Source organism: Macrobrachium rosenbergii, chromosome 59, assembly GCF_040412425.1.
Source record: "Macrobrachium rosenbergii isolate ZJJX-2024 chromosome 59, ASM4041242v1, whole genome shotgun sequence".
Taxonomy (NCBI): domain Eukaryota; kingdom Metazoa; phylum Arthropoda; class Malacostraca; order Decapoda; family Palaemonidae; genus Macrobrachium; species Macrobrachium rosenbergii.
This window is the reverse complement of record NC_089799.1, coordinates 7,179,871-7,198,397: the sequence shown is the minus strand read 5'-3', so window position 1 is coordinate 7,198,397 and position 18,527 is coordinate 7,179,871. Positions and strand designations below refer to the sequence as shown.

At 38.0% G+C, this 18,527-nt stretch overlaps 1 long non-coding RNA gene across 1 annotated transcript; it reads right to left on the bottom strand.

Annotated features, from left to right (window-relative positions):
* Positions 1-6: 6 nt before the first annotated feature.
* Positions 7-15,442, bottom strand: LOC136837491 (uncharacterized). The gene is made up of 3 exons (XR_010852703.1): positions 15,294-15,442; positions 9,284-9,410; positions 7-3,754 (listed from the first exon to the last, which is right to left on the bottom strand). It is a non-coding gene; the product is annotated as an uncharacterized lncRNA (long non-coding RNA).
* Positions 15,443-18,527: the final 3,085 nt, after the last annotated feature.

Below are 18,527 nucleotides of genomic sequence, written 5' to 3'. Positions count from 1 at the left end.
CTCCACAGAACAAACTCTCTCTCTCTCTCTCTCTCTCATATATATATATATATGCCTCCCCCTCCACAGAACAAATGGAAAGTTATGAAGTTTTCTGTTATAGCCTATTACCAAGTACATTATTTCAAGTTTCTATTAAGTTATTTTTCATTTTACATTTCTTGTATTTTCAGACTGAGTGACGGAGTTAGATACAGCCATGGCTAACAACTCAGAGGAAATCAGATGGATTGACCGAATCCGGGCTATAACCTTCAGAGAGGCCAGGGATGCTGGCGCATCCTTCATTTCATGTTCCTGGATAGCAAAATACATTAAAAGAGATTAATCGATTAATCCTTTGTTAAAAGAAACTGGGACAAAAATCCATATGACTGTCATCGCGAAAAGCGTGAGAATCTTGGAAGGCCTGAAGTCCTTTCTCAGGAGTCAAAAGACATCATAGCTGAGGCTGTGGGTAGACCAAGAAAGTCTTTACGTAAATTGGCACTTGAACTTCAAACAAAAAGGGGAAAGAAGAGAAGTTATAGTGCTGTATATCGTGGGTTGAAAAAATCTGGTATCAGCTATTTCAGGTTACCAGCAAGCCCAACATCACTCAGAAACAGAGAGAAGACCATGCATGCTTTTGTGGTTCATTTCTTAAAAGATTGGAATGAAGCTGACTTTCTCCATGTTGCTGCATCAGATGAATTCTTCAATTACATAGTCAGGAAGCCAAATCATAAAAATGACATCATATGGGCTGCAAAGTTGGATGATATCATCGATGACGTGCGCTATCACCAAGTTGTGAAATTTCCTGAATGCTTGGGAATTTTTCTCTGTTTCACAGCCAAACAGTTAATGTGGATCATCAAAGAAAAAGGACAGTAATGGAATGGCGAATACTTCAGAGGAACTGTGCTTACTGGTGGAGTATTTCCTTTCCTCAAAGATCCTGTTATCTGTTGAAGAAGTCACATTTTTGCATGATAAGTCACCATGTTTCAAGGCTCTTCAGACACAGGAGCTGCTTCGAAACAGTGGTATCCATTTCTTCTCGTCAAGTGATTTTCCAGGTAGCTCCCTTGACCCTACTGTGTGTGAAAACATTGGTAGTATTTTAAAGGATCGTGTTGAAGCGCGCACAGTGAACTATGACGGTATACCAAGCCTCAACGACCTGCGAAGAGAGGTGACCGAAGTGCTCAGGGAAATGGAGTTTGCGTCTCAGCTTTTTTGCGATTTGCTGAAATCATACCCTCAAGATACAGGGTGTGGTACAGGCAGATGGAGGCCACACAAAATATTATATACTCAGAAACTTAAATAAATACCTGTTCTGAATTACTTTTGTTTTTGTCCATATCAATTTTAAGTTTATGCTGTAGAGGGGGGGGGCTCTAATTTCGAAACACCCTGTATACATATTTTAACGACCGTAATATACTTATGATGGTGCTCTATCATCCACTAAATACTCCAGCCTTTAGATTTCTGGGTGAAGCTGATTGCCGACGTCATTTACCGTAACTATCCAACGTTTAAGAGTTGCGTTCAAGTTGTCAAGTAGTTAAAATCTGCGGATTCTCAATGGTGGCTTCCATAAATAAAAATAAAAATACAATTTTATTTTCCCTTCACGCAATGGATATCTTAATCAAGAATACCACTAAATTAAAGCTGCCGATTATAGCCGAACGGATTCTCAATGATGGCTTCCATAAATAAAAATAAAAATACAATTTTATTTTCCCTTCACGCAATGGATATCTTAATCAAGAATACCAGTAAATTAAAGCTGCCGATTATAGCCGAAGCTGAACAAAACGAATAATGGCCAGGCGAAAGTCATGTCCGGAACTGGTAAAATCACACTTCCTGCTTATACAATCAAGTAATGTGCACGTTTTAAACACAAATCTGTTCATTTACAAGAAAGGGTATCTGCGAATTATATTTCTTCCAGCAACTAATAGCAATGAAGATGGCGGTAGTACTCAATCAGCCGAGATTTTGAGAATGTAAACGATATTAAATGCAAACGGCATACGATAACAATGTTTACATTCTGTAATACAGTAACCATGGGATAAAATTACATGCAATACACTGCCATTGGATACAGCAAGCACACAATCTTTATTTAAATCATCACTGTTATAAATATAGTTGTACTGTTTAATTTTTTCAAATTATTATTTTTCGCCAGAAATTTTTCGTTTTTTTAGCTTTTCGGTTTTAAGAATTACGGATCAGAGATCGTAAACCTTGCATCGTTCATCGTGCGGGTTGCCTTGTCGGTATTTTATACAAGGTTATGTTGAGTTTCATTTCCATATCTTCCACTGGGCTATGCCTGTCTCGGTTTTGGTAGGTTCCACTGATAATATTAGCTTTTTGACTGGCCTAAAGCTACATTTCAGTAGGCTAAATGGGAATCATCATACAATCGGCCAGGCTTACCAAACTAGCGGCTTTTTTGAAAATTCATCACTATTAAATTTTCTCAATGTCATCGATAAAACTTGCAAATTCTCAACTGCGGCTTCTATAAGTGCCGTATTTGACGGCGTATAAGACGCACTTTAACAAAAAAAAAAAAGGGCCTAATAAATCCCCCTGCGTCCTATGTACATAATGTAGGCTCAAAATTTAAGAATTTTGGCAGATATTATACATGAAACGTCACGTAGATGTTGTAGCCTAGCCTAACATTCGGTGTTATCCTAATAACCTATTAAAAAACAAAGTTTATTATAATTATTTATCATTATCACACTTATCACCACAATTACTACTGCTAGTATTATAATCAATATCTACGTTGTTATTATCGATATTTTCATTGTGTTAATATTATCGTCGTCTACAGCGGATCGCCGCATTCCACATTTACAGACTTACAGTATGTGTGCTGCCACCTATTGGTGATTATCTCGAGAGCTTTACGGATAACAAGGCTTCGTTCAGTTGGTAGTTGGCAATTCCTGCTAACATTCTCTTTACGCTTAACAACATGGCTTCGATCAATTGGCGGTTGACAATTCCTGCTACCATTCTCTTTAGGCATAATAACAAGGCTTCGTTGAGTTGATACTTCGTAACTCGTGCTAGCATTCTCTTTTAAGAATAATAACATGGCTTTGTTCAGTTGCTCACGAGACTCGAGCCGTTACATAGGAAACATTTTTATTTATTGGATTTTACCCGTTGACTGCATACTTTTATAATATATAATGGATATATATAACATATATCACCGTAGGTAACATCTTTATTAATGTTTTTGTTGATTCTGCCGGTAAGAAACAATGTTTACAAATGAATGTGTTGCAATCTATTGGTAAACCTATGAGGTAGCTTTCAGCAGCAGACGAAACATTCGATCGTAGTAAATGGCTGACTGTATAATACATATTTTGATAAATATAAATATGGTAAATAAGTTCTTTATTAATGTTATTGTTGATTCTGTTGGTAAGAAACAATATGCATATGATAACCTAATACTACAGTTTTTACTTACCAAACTCATATGAGCATAGGCTAGGAAACCTTATTTTTTTCCCTCAATGTCCTGCTGAAATTGGGGTGCGTCCTATGCAGACATGCGTCTTGTAAGCCACCAAATACGGTAATTATGAAATACATATTTATCCTTTGCGTTATGAGGTCTTTCAAAAAATGTTTTACGCTGTTGTTTATACGTGTAAGTTGCAAAACCTTCTGGTCTATGTATGCGACGTCCGAAACTGGTGAATCACACTTTCTAAAAAAAAACTCATTAGTTTTACAAATAATTTGCATGTTTAAACCCAACTTTTGTTGATTTACAACAAATACAATTGCTTTTACAATCACAGTAATATGCCATTTTAACCAAACTTCGTTAATTTACAAGAAAAAAAAACGAATCCCCGAATTATGTTCCATCTAGCAACTAATGGCAATGAGTATGTCAACAGTACTACACTGTATTCAATCAGCTGTGATTTCGAGAGGGTAAACATGACCTTAAGTAAATGGTACGTAATCGACATGTTTAAATACTGTAATACGATATGATAACACCACATGCAATATTCTGTAATTGGATAGTGCAATCAATGCAAGCTTTATTAAAAGTATAATTTTTTTTAATATAGCTATACTGTTTGATCTTGGCCAATAGAGACTTTCATCCACAAAAAAAAAAAAAAATCGGATCTTAGAAGTCAGATCATAAACCCGTATATTACTAAGATGAGGGTTTTGTTTCCCTTCAATACGGTTGTTTTTCTGTTACTAATTGGCAGCCCAATTTATTCTTTGCTCTTTCTTGGCATTTTCAAGACAAGATATTCGCAGAGCAAAACGGCCACCTTCGACTTGCCAGGCGAGCGCTACCCACAACAGACAAGATACTGCTTTGACATCCACAAAAGCACTACCAGGCGAGCACTACCCACAAGAAACACATTAGTGCTTTGCTTTGACACCTACAAAAGCTGGGCGTGAGCTTAGCTGCTATTTGCCACCTTCAGTTCTCTCAGTGGTGTTTAGAGTTGCCAAAGGCTACTGGCTGGCATCACGGAAGAAAACAATTGCGAAAATTTTTCTTTTGCATACAATTCCTGCCAATGGTATTTCCTTATCTTATTCAGCCTACCCGCTGTTCACCAAATCTAAAAGTAAGAGAATCTGTATGGGATATCACCGTTCCTAAATATTTCTCAAGCTCGAGTTACTTCATCGCTCTGCGTATACTCTGTCCTCATTTGTTTACATTCTTCTTTTTTATTTATGATACATTCTATTAAGCCAACTTTTTTATTGTTATTTTGCTAATTAAAACAGCATCATCTCCTTTTCCTAATTCTGTAAATTTTCTAACGTTGATCTAATCTAAACCTCCTTTCCATTCACAACGTTTCATTATAAAGGACACCAAACAATGAGTTTCATAATAAAAATATTAAAAGGACACGAACAATGCGTTTCATTATAAAACCTATTAAATGGACACCAAACTATGTTTCATAATAAAACCTATTACATAGACACCAACAATGCACTTCATTATAAAACCAATTAAAAGGACACCACACAATGCATTTCATTATAAAACCAATTAAAAGGACACCAAACAATGCGATTCATTATAAAACCAATTAAAAGGACACCAAACAATGCGTTTCATTATAAACCCTATTAAAAGGACACCAAACAATGTAGTTCATTATAAAACCTATTACAAGGACACCAAACAATGATTTCATTATAAAACCTGTTAATAGAACAAACAGCAAATGTGACCTACCATTCCTTTATAGTACCTCGCTAACTGCTGCACATTCACTTGAGAAGAATTGGTCAACATTAACTTTGCATCTACTTGCTCATTATTAATTTAAATTAGCTTAACATTATACTGGATATACCAGAGATGAAAGACCTTCCATAAAATTAGTCTGAGGGCACTTTCAAATGCTTTTTGCCATCACCAAGTCATCCTAACAAATAATCAAAGTGTAACTTCAGCCTTTTCTTAAGCCATCTTGGTCATCTCTTAGCATTCTAACATTTTCTTGTTCCCATATCCACTCACGTCACCCTTCTTTGGTACCTTTCCTATGATTTCCAATTACCAATCGTCACGTTCAGTGCATCATTCCTAACTCTACAAAGCATTCTAGCTGGTATACGAGGTGTTACTTCAAATCCTGCTAAAATCATCTCTGGTAAAGTGATTCCATCACAGCCCCGTGCATTTCATCTCCAAAGCAATCTGTACAATTAATGCTGTTTGCTATAAAAAAAAAATCCAAAGATTTAACACAAAAGACTTTTGTGGCCTATCTTTTTTCTTGTTTTTTTATGAAAAAAAAGTCTCCTAAAACAGGGTGTCATGCTGTATGGAAAGGTTCGACATAGTCAGTTTTCAGAAAGCAATTAGTTATGGAATATTCAAAGCAGATAGCACTTTTGCTACGTTGTACCTACTGTGCAAAGATTTTTCAAGTGAGAATACAAGTACATACTGTACTATTAAAATCAGTAATGGAGAACTAGGCAAAACAAAAGGTGCAAGAAAGATATCTGCCAATCACTCCAGCTATGGCCACCACGGTATGATGTACAAGCATTTTCCTGAACCAGGCCCGTACCCAGAGTTTTCTATGGGGGGGGAGTTGTTTTTCCCAAAACTGGACCTTTTCTTCTATATACGTCATTGCATATATAGGTACAAGATGAAATACCGGTACTTGAAAATGGAGCAGATTAGCCGTCTCAATGAAGTAATTCCACGTTTCAGCAGCCTTGCTGCAGTGTCGTCAAATTTCTCTGACCAGATCATCGTACCACAGCTTTAAAATTATCGTTTCTCTACTAAAATCTACAAATATAGTGGCCTATATCATATTCCTATTATCACTCTCATATTTCCTACTACTAAAGAATGATGTTAATGTTTAGCCTAATAACAAAATTTATGAAAGAAGACTTGCCAACAACAAAAAAGATTGTTATTCATTACTTTACAAGTACAGTTCAATGAAAAGGATAGTCACAGAAAATATGGACTTCCATAAATTTTTGGGGGGTCATTCGACCACCCCGACGGCCGCCCCCCTCGGTACAGGCCCGTGAACTACCATGTCTTTAAGTCTTCTCAATGTTATTGTAGTTTTGAGCTGGATTGGACCAAACTTTGAAGTCATTTGGATGTCCTTTGCTTTTATTAAAACCAGTTTGGTTTACCCCAACTATAAAGAGTTAAAGTGATGTGTTTACTTGACTATGCTTTTGAAATGTCTGCAACATGCAGAAAATGACATTATATTTGTGTACGCTTATGTACCCAGCCACTTCTTCCACTACACTATTGTCAACTCCAAAGCTGCAGGTGGATTAAAGTGTGTATGGAAATAACTTCAACCATTTAACTCTTTCTATATGGCTAAGAATTGTATGGCTTCAATCAACAGAACGGATGTAAAGAAACTGACCCTCCCATCTTTATGTCTTTCTATAAGACTTCTTGTTTTTATTTCTGCACTGTATTATTAGCATGCTTCAATGTTTTATGTGTTTATTTAACTAAAACTAAGTCAATACACAGCCAACAGCAAAAACTAAAAGAAACCACAGGCCTGGTGTCCCTCGGACTGGAATAGTTTTTCTTGGTTTCTTTGGTTATTAATGTTAGTTTCTTTCTTTCATTTACAGTACATTATTGTAACTTGGGATATAAATTTATCTTACCTGTAAGTGTTCATATTAATACAAATTGAACTGTTAAATTGCAGGTCTTACTCCAATAAGAACAACTTTCCATTACATATGAATTCTTAAAATGCCAGGCATTCTGTCAACCACACTATCACTTTAGGGGAATGGTCTGCATATCTTTCTGATTTACCCTAAATAGTTCAGTTCTTCACTGATGGTTTTGTGGGCGTGCTGAAAGTAGTACTATCAACCCCGCTGATTTATCTTGGGGGTGACTTCACACTGAGGCCTTTTACCACATAATAAGACCCTGTGGGGCCATAATGGATGATGATCGCTGTATCTAAGAATGTAAAATTACAAACCTTGCTTAACAGAATGCATCATACTCAAACATCCTAAGAGATAAGACCCAAAATAAGTCTAAGAAAAAAAGAAGGAAGCAGTTAGGTATCTGTGATGCTCTTTTCAGATTTGACATGCCATTTGCAAGAGCCTTGTTAAGGGTTTTGTGAGTAGAGTATTTCAAACAGATTTTAGTGCTGCTCTCGATTTAGTAAATCAAAAGGCATTTATCTATAAGCTTCAGAAATTTGGAGCAGGTGGTTATGTTTTAGGATTAGTTCAGTAAGTAAGTTACTTTAGTTTTCAGACCACTGAGCTGATTAACAGCTCTCCTAGGGCTGGCCCGAAGGATTAGACTTATTTTACGTGGCTAAGAACCAATTGGTTGCTTATTGTGGAATGATTGAAAGAATTTCTTTCACCAGAAATACCAAGACCTAACTCTTCATCAGCCAACGCGGAATTGAACTCCGGTCCATCGAGCGACAGTCTGAAGCTCAACAGGCTAACACAAAGGGCTTAGGATTAGTTCAGGATTTCCTTACTGGTAGGCACCAGCAAGTTGCTGTTGATGAGTTCTTTAGCAAACCAAGACCTATTTCGTCAAGAGTTCGACAGGGTAGTGTTCTTAGTTCACTGTTATTTTTAGTGTATACAAGTGGTACGGCTGCTGGCCTGGTAAGCAAATTGTTCAGTACGTTAATATGTAACACTTTTGGGTGTAGTAAAGTCTCCACTTACGAGAAATGAAGCTGCCCTCAGTCTCAATCGTGATATGGGCCAAATTAGTGAAAGGTGTAGCAGATGAGGTATGAAGCTGAAAACACTGTTGATAAGCAGATCTCACATAGATTTTCCACCCCATCCTCCCCTTCCGGGGGATGGGACTGCTGAATGAGTCTGAAGCTGTAATTATTCTTGATTAACTTTTGACACATCTTACTTTTGAGAAACATCAAATGAAAGTGTCAGCAAATGACGCATGAATGTTAGGTACTGTTCTTAAGGCCTCATATACTTATAAGAGCGATGAAAACAATGCAACCTGTTTAAGGCCATTTGTCCTTCCTTTACTAGAATACTATTCTCTGGTGTGGATGTCTACTTCTGCCAGAGATTTACCTCTTCTAGATAGAGTGGTTCATGGTGGTAGGTTTCTCTTTCCTAATAATAGCAGTTATGAATTTGACCATCGACGGATGGTCTCTTGTTTGTCACTTTTTCATAAGTTGTATTTTAAGAGATCTTTCACATTCACAATTGACTTCTGATCCCCTGTTCCTGCCAAGAGCAACCAGATTCGGTGAACAGAAGCACCAATATGCTTGCTGTAAATGCGCCTCAGTGTCAAACTCCTCAGTTTCAGAGGCCCTTTATCCCTCATACCATCAGAATGTGGAAAGTCTCCCTGAGGATGTTGTGCAACTGGAACTACAAAAGTTCAAGCAAAGATGCAACGCATTACTACCCTAATGCTATTCTCCTTGCAATTTAATACATTTTTATCTATTATTAATTTATTATTTCTTTTTAATAAGTGAGATTAATTTATTATTTCTTTTTAATAAGTGAGATTTCTTCTTTCTGTGTTTCTCTTTACTTCTTCAGAAGCTTGAATTTCAAGTCAATGGCTCCTGTGGGTCTGTTCCACATGAACAAGGTTTACCTTCTGAATAATATAATAATAATAATTTAACAAACAAGGGCTAATTCCAAATAATACAAATTTATCATACTTTACCTTATGTAGCCAGCAGGGGGGGAAGTGGAGGAAGTAGTAAATGGGGAGGCAGCAACAGAAGCACCGGAACTCCGCGACACTCTGCACCGCCGGCTGCACATGGAGGTGCTAACATGGCCAGCTAAACCTATGAAAGAAGCAAAAGTCAGCAAAGCATACTTTTCTGCTGACAAGAATTACCCTGTAACCTCAAAATTCTCAACTACTAAATACATCTAATTTTGTATTTTGGGATATTAAGTAAATACCCTCTTAAAGAAATAGATTTATCTAACACAATGATTTATATTCAATAAGAAAAATGAGATTAACACTGGAATTTTGAATTATGAAATAATCAGCCTCTTTAGGGGAAAGCAAAAGGATCCATTCTTCCTTAAGAATAATTGCATTAAACAGTAATAAGTATCTGGCAAAGGTGAAGATGGGAACAGGCTTGGCACAGACGTTCACTCACCCTGTGAACCTAGAGCATAAGCAAAACCCACACCTAAATAATACTAATAAAGCACAAGAACAAGTTTCCCTAATGCTGTACAGTAGTGTTGTAAGCAAAATGTGTAAAAAAAAAAAAAAAATTGTTAAATGAACAATAACTTATTGCAATACCCCCATTGTACATGTTTGGTGATGATAGTGCAGCCTACAGCTGCTTGTAAAAATTCACCCAGCACTTGCTCCTAAGCACAGCCTATCTATTCACACACTATGTAAGTCAATTAACAAAGAACCAAGCATTAGATTTCCATCTTGTACAGTACAATATACGGGGTACTGTGGCTTACGATACCTCTATGCAATACTGGGCTGAAGTAAGTACAGTATTGGGTGAAATATTTATGCAAACTTGTCAACAACAGACTCTCTTGCTCTAAATTTTTCCACGTCATTTTACCAATAAGAAAAGGGAGGCAATACGAACCTTATATGTACCACTACTCACTATGGGGACTCACACATTTAAGAGACTGGTTGATTAGGATGTTACCAGTACCACTTCAGCCGGCTCAAGAATGAATTTGTTAAAATGCTGACACCTACTGTGATTTATTTGATTCTATTTTTTTCTATTTTGGATGGATAGTAGGTTTTTGAGGCATCTCCATCTTAAAATCCTGCTGTCAAGCCACTCCCAATGCCACCATTCCATAGACATATACACAAACACAATCCTATATCCCATAGCACCCATTCATTTCTATCCACAAACACAGAAGGCCTCTATCAAGCAAGGGAAGTATGACTAAATCCGTGTTTTACAAGACAACCGTAAAAGAAATTTTTCAATGCGTGCAGAGAGCTACCAGAATTAAACTTAAGAAGCACAATTCTACATAGCTAGGTTAATTAATTCCCGGGTCTCACCCAACCCAGATACTGTATAATGGAGGAGGGAGAAGACAAGACAGGATACTGCCTTGCTTGGAAAGGAGTTAAAGCTTTATCAAATGACCTCAATGGCAATTTATTATTATGGAATGTACTCCCAAACACTAATGGACACAGCAGCATCTTGTTGAGATATCACCAGTCTTGAACGGAAAGGACCGATGAAGTCAAATATCTCATCAGGGATTGTCATGTTCTGAGTCTTTGCCCCAAATGAGAAAAAGAGGTATCCACATCCAACCAAGTGCTGAACTAAGTATGAGGTTGCAACCTACTCTATTTGCTGATGCTAAGGCTAGCAAGAGGACAACCTTGAGTGTGTCATCCCTGTCAGAAGATTCCTTCAGGAATGTTGGAAAGCATCCTCAAATGCAGGCCAGGGGTCCAGCACTGGAAACACCCTGTTCAGCTTTGTGGAAAACATGCTGATCAATTCAGTGTTCTTCAAACCTGAAATGGACTATTCCTTTCCCAAAACCTGCCTCTGGTGACTGAGCTGGTCTACTAACATATTCTAACTGCCTGAGATGCATCTGGCCTATAGCTCAACAGTATGGAAAACAACCCACCAATGCAACTGCCTTGCCAACCTGCAGAGGTCTCTGTTGCTTGTTGACACATGCCACCACAGTTGCATTCTCATTCAATCTAAACTACTGACTGACCCTTTAAATTGCTCCCCAAATGCTAGCAGTGCTAGAAGAGCTACACCCATTTAGAGAACACTGATGTGCAGATGAGAATAGTCCAAATCCACACTTCTGAAATAATGTGTCCGAGAACAGAAGCATCTCCAGAGGAGGGGAGGGGAGTTCAGAGGAACTCCCACATAAGGTTCCTGTTGTCTAACAACCCCACATGGCTGGCCTTCACTTCTCAGCTCAGCACAGGTGACTGGTGATATTTCAGACACACCTCTAAAGAAGGTACACATGAGCTTCTCCACAGATGACAAACTGCTGACACCTCCCTGAATTTGCTGATTTGAGGATGCACACAAAGGACTTTTCCAGTTCATCAGGATTCCCATACTGCAACAAAGGGAGAGAAGCCAGTCCCATCCCTGTAGCAATTGATAAGACAGTCCCATTGCAAATGAAGCACAGATACAGTACTGAGTCCTGAAGGATGGTATCTGGAAATAAACATCCCTCAGGTTTATTAAATATACATCAAATCACCTTCTCTGATAGAAGCCAAAATGGAATTTGGGAAGACTGGGAAAGAGTAGGAGAGAACAGTGGCATACCACCCTCTGCTGACTCACCTTCAACCCATACTTCTTCCCCTGGGCAGGCAACCATGAGAAATGAGCACCAACATAAAAAAAAAATGCACACACTGAACACGTATCAACACCCTGGGCATCTACGCTGATCATTCTTATGCGCAGAAACATGAGGTGGCATCATTCTTACTAGTCATACCTGTAACTGAAAACCAGCCACAGTCATCAACCATCAACAGCAGCCATGATGAAGAGGAATACAAGACATCAGTTCAGCAGAGCAGATGAAAAGTGACTAGATGTTGAGTGAGTGGGTGGGCCCCCATCCCCTCCCTCACCTGCCACTAGTTAACTACTCAAGTTACCAAGCTTCAATGACCACACCAACTTTTGCAAAAGACTATCCATAAGAAAGATGGTTTGTATTTAAATTTGTGAGATATCTTCTAGTGACAATGCAATGGAAATGAGCAACTGCCTTCCAAGAGAAGCTGGTACTAACAGGGACCTATCTATGAACAAGATCCTTGCTCAGAGTGATGAACCCCATTAGAACACTGTCCCCTTACAACACATAAGGTAGCAATAGATTGCTTTCAAGCAACAACATTATCATGGCAACCTGAGGGGGGAAAATATTATAAATTACCTTCCTGATCCATAGTCTGCAAAGTTTCTATTGTTACCCCAATCTAAACCTTGTCTTCTATCTCCAACCATATATTTTACAAAATCCATGAGGACAAACAGCATAATGTAATTAGTTCTGACCTACAATGTTAATAATTTCATTTTCATATAATTTAAAAGAAATATTCTGGCACAAGACCTTCTATAATACTATTGGTCTGAGAACTCTGTCAAATGCCTTCTAGTGATTATAAGTTCATCTAAAAGTCATGATACAAAATCTGATCTGGGCAATTCCCACCTCTTTCAAAACCAGTCTGCTCATCTCTAAGTTCTTTACCAACTTCTTTTGCCCACCTATTGAGAATAATCATATAGTGCAGATTATTCTCATTGCAACCAATGTATAAAAGCAATACTCACATACATACCACATTCTGTAAAGTCCCCTTCTTTGGTACCTCTGCTATGACTTCCAATTCCCTGTCATCTGTCTTTCTTTCCTCTTTTGCTATTCTGCAGAACAGTCTAATTAGTATGAAGAGTCATTTCATTTCCAGTTTAGATTATCTCTATGCTATGGTTTTATCACAGCCAGTGCCTACCATCTCCTAAGTTTCTTTATTACCAGTTTCACTAAAACCAAAAATTCATTCACCAATACATTCAGGTCTTCTTCAGAATTGGGTACATCAATCAAATTATCGCCCTCATCTCTCATGACCCCACAAAAATGTTTTGCCTGAAAATAACTTTTTCCTCAAGTTCTCATTGACCCAACTATCCTTTTGACACATTTTCCTTATCTTTTGACCCATAAAGATTTCATCAACAATCAATGGACAACCCTAACACCAACACCATTACTTGAGTACATGGCTTCTCTGGGGTCTTCCCGTGTTTTAAGTATACTGATATTTTATATCATGGGGTTTAATGTGCCCCTGTGAAATTCAACATGCTGCACATAATAGAAATCACTACTGAAATGGTATTTTCCAGTTTCTGATGATTGACAATTTTTGCAGGAAATGCTTCATTAATTCATTGCCACTACATACATCAAGTTCCATCCTGAAATACTGGTAGAGACATCGGCACATACTGAAATTCTATTTTGTTGAAGGGGGATGTATCCTACTACATACCACATATTATTCAGTACCATTTGTCACATTAGGTCGGGGGCATCCAGGTGAGGCACTGACCCAGCCACGTAGGACCTGGTATATGAGGTTAGGTTAGTAAAGGTTAAATCAGGGGGGGCAAGTGTAGAACAACAGGACAAGTTCCACAGACATAAACACTCCTAACCTCTCCTAGAATGCCAGGTCCTGATCTACCCAAACTCACTTAGGGTGCTGTGCCCTGATCCTGGACCCCACAAGTAACTCTAAACATCAGAGGCAATGGACTTAGCTTCCGTTCGGAGGTTGTTCCATCGTTCTGCAAACCACCCAAAATCTTCACCAGTCCGACAGGACCCAGCATTCTAAGTTATGTTAAGGTTGAGAGGTTACGGTGAACCCCACAGGATATATACTACCAACTCTTAATTACTCCAAACCCTCGCCCAACCACAATCCTCAAATTCACACTGTGGGCCTCCAAAATTGTTAAACACTGGATGGAAAAGTGAGTTAACTATACATTTCCAACAGAAATGGTCAAAACTGTTAAAAATATAAAAGAAAACCCATCAGAAAAGCATTTTTATTTTGATACCAGTATGAATTACAGGCAACCTGTAAAATTTTCCCAAACATTCGGCCTACACAATATCTGATTACCAAGGTCCACAAAGGCAAAGCATACAGAACATAGCCTACATTATGTCTTGGCCTATTACCTAAAAAAAAAAAAAAAACCATTCTGCATGCAATTTATCATGTTTTAAGGAATCCCAAGAACATTATGACCTTACATTCCATTTTATGAAGGGAAATAACCTAGCGCATACTTGTAATCTTAAGCCTGGGGCTACTTGTTCGACTGGCAAGGACTGGGTTAAAAATTGAGTAAAATCACAAAATGGATAAAATTCTGATTCATTGTTTAAGCTAAACTTATTTCACTTGCAACAAATTAATACTAGCCTAGATAACTTTTTAACCCATCTAAGGTTAGCCTAAGCCTGTTTCCCCGATCGAGAAACTTGTGCCAAACGGCAAGATAGCAGGCTAGGCTATGGCTTGCTAGGGAGGGCAAAAGGAGGTCCACCTTCAACAGGGGACAACATATAGAAATTTATTAACGAGGACACGTATAATTTTGCCCTAGCTTATCCCTGAACAAGCCTATGGTTTCACTAGTCATAACCAGCCTACCGTATTACTTAATCCAATATTTACGTGGGTTCAGGCCTAACAGACTGTCCTCCTGGTAAAATAAAAAAACTTGGCCCGTTTGCATTCGGAATTGCATAGGCCCGTCTAATCTAAACAATCGTTCGCGATGCCAAATTCACTCAAAATTCCTGCACATTACCGCAGTCCGTAGAGCCTAACGAGTCTATAAAGAGTCTAAACAATCCCTAATAACCACACGCGAAACCTCCTTCGTAAAACAGGCCTGAAAAAGAAGACCGAAAGCTCTCCACCAGACCAACCAAAGACCAAAACACAACCATTAACGTCTTCGTCTGCAGACCATCGTCTTCTCAACTATACGGCGAACGGGTCTTTCCGTCACGCCCTCCGCCCTTCGGAGGTGCCTGACATCACCCCGGGGCACCGACGGCCGTCTCCGTGCGCCATTTCTTACCCAGAGACTCCAGCACGAGGGAATAATTGTACACTTGACCTCCTCCTCTCCTCTCTCCTTCTCTTAAAGGTCGTCCATTTGTTTTTCCTCTAACCCCGAATATTATTGGAACGCCCGAAGCCGTTTCGTGTTTATGTTGGGATGGTAGGCGGAGCAGGGATTTCACACTTCATCATCCTCCCAGCAGGGTATTTTTAAGAGTTTTTGGCGCTACAAAGCTCATTTTGACCAATTTCTGTAAATCTTGACTCAAACGGAACGATAATGACGGTAAAATAATAAAGGATTAGTCGCCCGTTGCCTACCACGCATACATGCGTGACGTCATAAAGTAAGATTGGATGTTTGTACAATTTAACATTCAATCATTATACTACAGTTTTCGTAATGTTGCGATATGTTTTATTCATTTTTATGTTAATCAAAAATGTCTGCTGTATATACCTAGGTATCGGGCTATCTGTAAAAGCATTCTTTAATCAATAGGATAAGTAGTCTTGTAACCTCCAACATTTTACAACGCTGTCGTGAAGCTCAACCGAAAAAATCTGATTAATTGAGTGATCCGTATTTATGCAATTAGATACCATTCAATTATTTCTTAGATATGGATATTTATAAGAAAAATCGCCTGCTACTATTAGGGCCCTGCGCGTTGCCAGGCAAGTCCAGAAGATACCATGGAAATACTGAAGAGAGCATGGCTTATTTTGTCGTCAACTCTTCCCAAAACAGAAGCATGACATCCACCATTTTTGTTAGTACTGAAAATATTCTCGCAATTTTCAAAGTACTATTGATATAAGATTCCTCTATTGTTTATCCGTCTTCTGTAACCTAAAGCATTTAATTTTTTCATATCTTTTTTAAGCATCATTATTACTATCAACTCTATTACCATAATCAATCTGCTTACCCTTAACATCTTTATCACTAACATTTTCATTGTCGTCATATCATCTAAATGCTCATGGTCACTATCGCTATCACCCTCACTATCATCATCAAATATCGTCCCCGTTTCAATTTCGTGGTAAACGCATCTTCACTGTCAAAGAGGCAACCAAGGAATGCCTTTCCAATGTAGCAAAATAACATAGCATGGTTGTTAATAATAGACTCAGTAAAATTACATTTCATTTAATTTTTAGCCGTAGTCTTAGATACAATATCGCATATCTGCAATTTTTAAACAAATGCAGTTGATACTGTACTGAGGATAGACGAATTATTGTTCAATGGTTTGGGAACAGCGTCCATGATTTATCAACTGGTGTGTATTTTCATGTATTTTTGTATATTAAGGTGAGTGTTGTACCCAAGTGTCAAATAGGTGTGTGTCCAGTTGCACAGAGGGTGGGATAAAAAATTTATATCTATTTTAGAATGAAAAACTCCACAGTACAACAGTTTGTCTAATCTGTTTTAATAGTTTACCATCAGATTCATTATTTTACAAAGGCCGCAGTTCCTTGAAGATGGTTGGTTTTGAGATATTTAAAAAATCAGTAAGAGCACTAACAGGATTATGCATACTTGATATGAAAAGACACGCATTTTTACCAGATGACTGCACTGTAGACAATTCTGCTGTAAAATAGAACCATAATTAGGTAAAGAGAAATGACTTCTTTCATTTCATAATAATGCAACAGTTCAGTATCAGATGGGACTTTGGAACTATCAATTTAAAATTAATTTCTGAGGTACTGGCTTTATTACCTCATTTTTTTTAATTGCGACAAAGTCTGACAGTTCAAAAAGTTGAGAGTCTCTTTATCAGTTCATTGTTATAAATGAGAGTTGTAATAGTTTAGCATAAGAGCATTACATTTTCTATTAATATGCGTTGCGTTTTCTATGATACTTTTTGACGTATCACTTAAGAGGTCAATTATGCTGACTGCAAACTTGCAATGGATATCAAATCATTCTTCCAGTTTTGTGTATGCTTTTAAATACTTGAATCTGTTATGTAGGTGCTCTGTAGAGTTGACAGGCTATGTTTATTGTCCATATGCTTCTGTGTGTCTTCCTCTTACTGTGGTACTCGGTATAAGAGTAATATAGAATAAAAATATACATATAGCCTAAAGTAAAACTGACAATCCTATTTATGCAGGAGAGACTTTAGCTTTAAGCTACATTAGTTAAATGCGTTACTGGAAACGTAAAAAGACTTACTCCTGAAGGGGAAGCACTGCCAGGAAACAACAAAGGTGGAACAAGCAGTTGACACCTATAGCATTCAGTAAGAGCAGCATAACCAGCACAAGCAATGGGAGAAGAAGCACATAACAAACTCACACTCAGCAAAGGTGGATGACACACGAGGAATACTGTCACTGGTATATTTGGACCAGCACCCTTCCACCTTCCACACCACGGAAGACCAGACTAGGCTTCATCTTCTCTAATGTTTAAGGGATGGGTAGATGAAATAGAAATCTACAGAGACGCAATATAGTGCGGTAATGATTGAGAGAAAGGGCTTGTTATTGGTGTATACAGGTATGTATGTACAAGAAGTATATAGGTCGTTCGAATCAAACCCAGATTATTGTAAAGCAGTTGATGGTCTGGATTAGCATTTGAATCTATAATTTAATTTTAAACATGAATCGTGTATAGTTCTACAGCCACTAGGGCTCCATATTTCTTTATTTAGAGGATCTAACAGTGATACAATAAGACATGTTCCTTCCTTATTGTTAGGGCTGAAGATCTACGTGAGAGTGCTTGTGTGTATTTAGGAGAGAGAGAGAGAGAGAGAGAGAGAGAGAGAGAGAGAGAGAGAGAGAGAGAGAGAGAGAGAGAGAGAGAGAGAGAGAGAGAGAGAGAGAGAGGACTAACCAAGGTGGCGGTGAAGATGGCGCCTCTCAGCGACACGACTGGGCTGGGTGTTGACTGATGATGTTTCATTTCAGTTACCTGGAGATAGTGAATAAAATAAGACAATATTGTGCTCTATCCATCAACACAACAACTGATGTTGTATCAGACAAATATGAAGGACAAAATATGAAAATTATCACCAGATGATAAACCATGAAGGGTTTTGTGAAGACTACGAGCCTAAATCATTCTACCATCTTGTCTTCTTCCAAGTGTTCGATGAAAATGCAAAGTCTTCGCCACAAGCAATTTACATTTTCTTATTAATTAATAAGGCAATTTAATGTGGACTGGTACTCCTGCAAACAGAGGCAGTTGCCCAAATTGAACTTACATCGT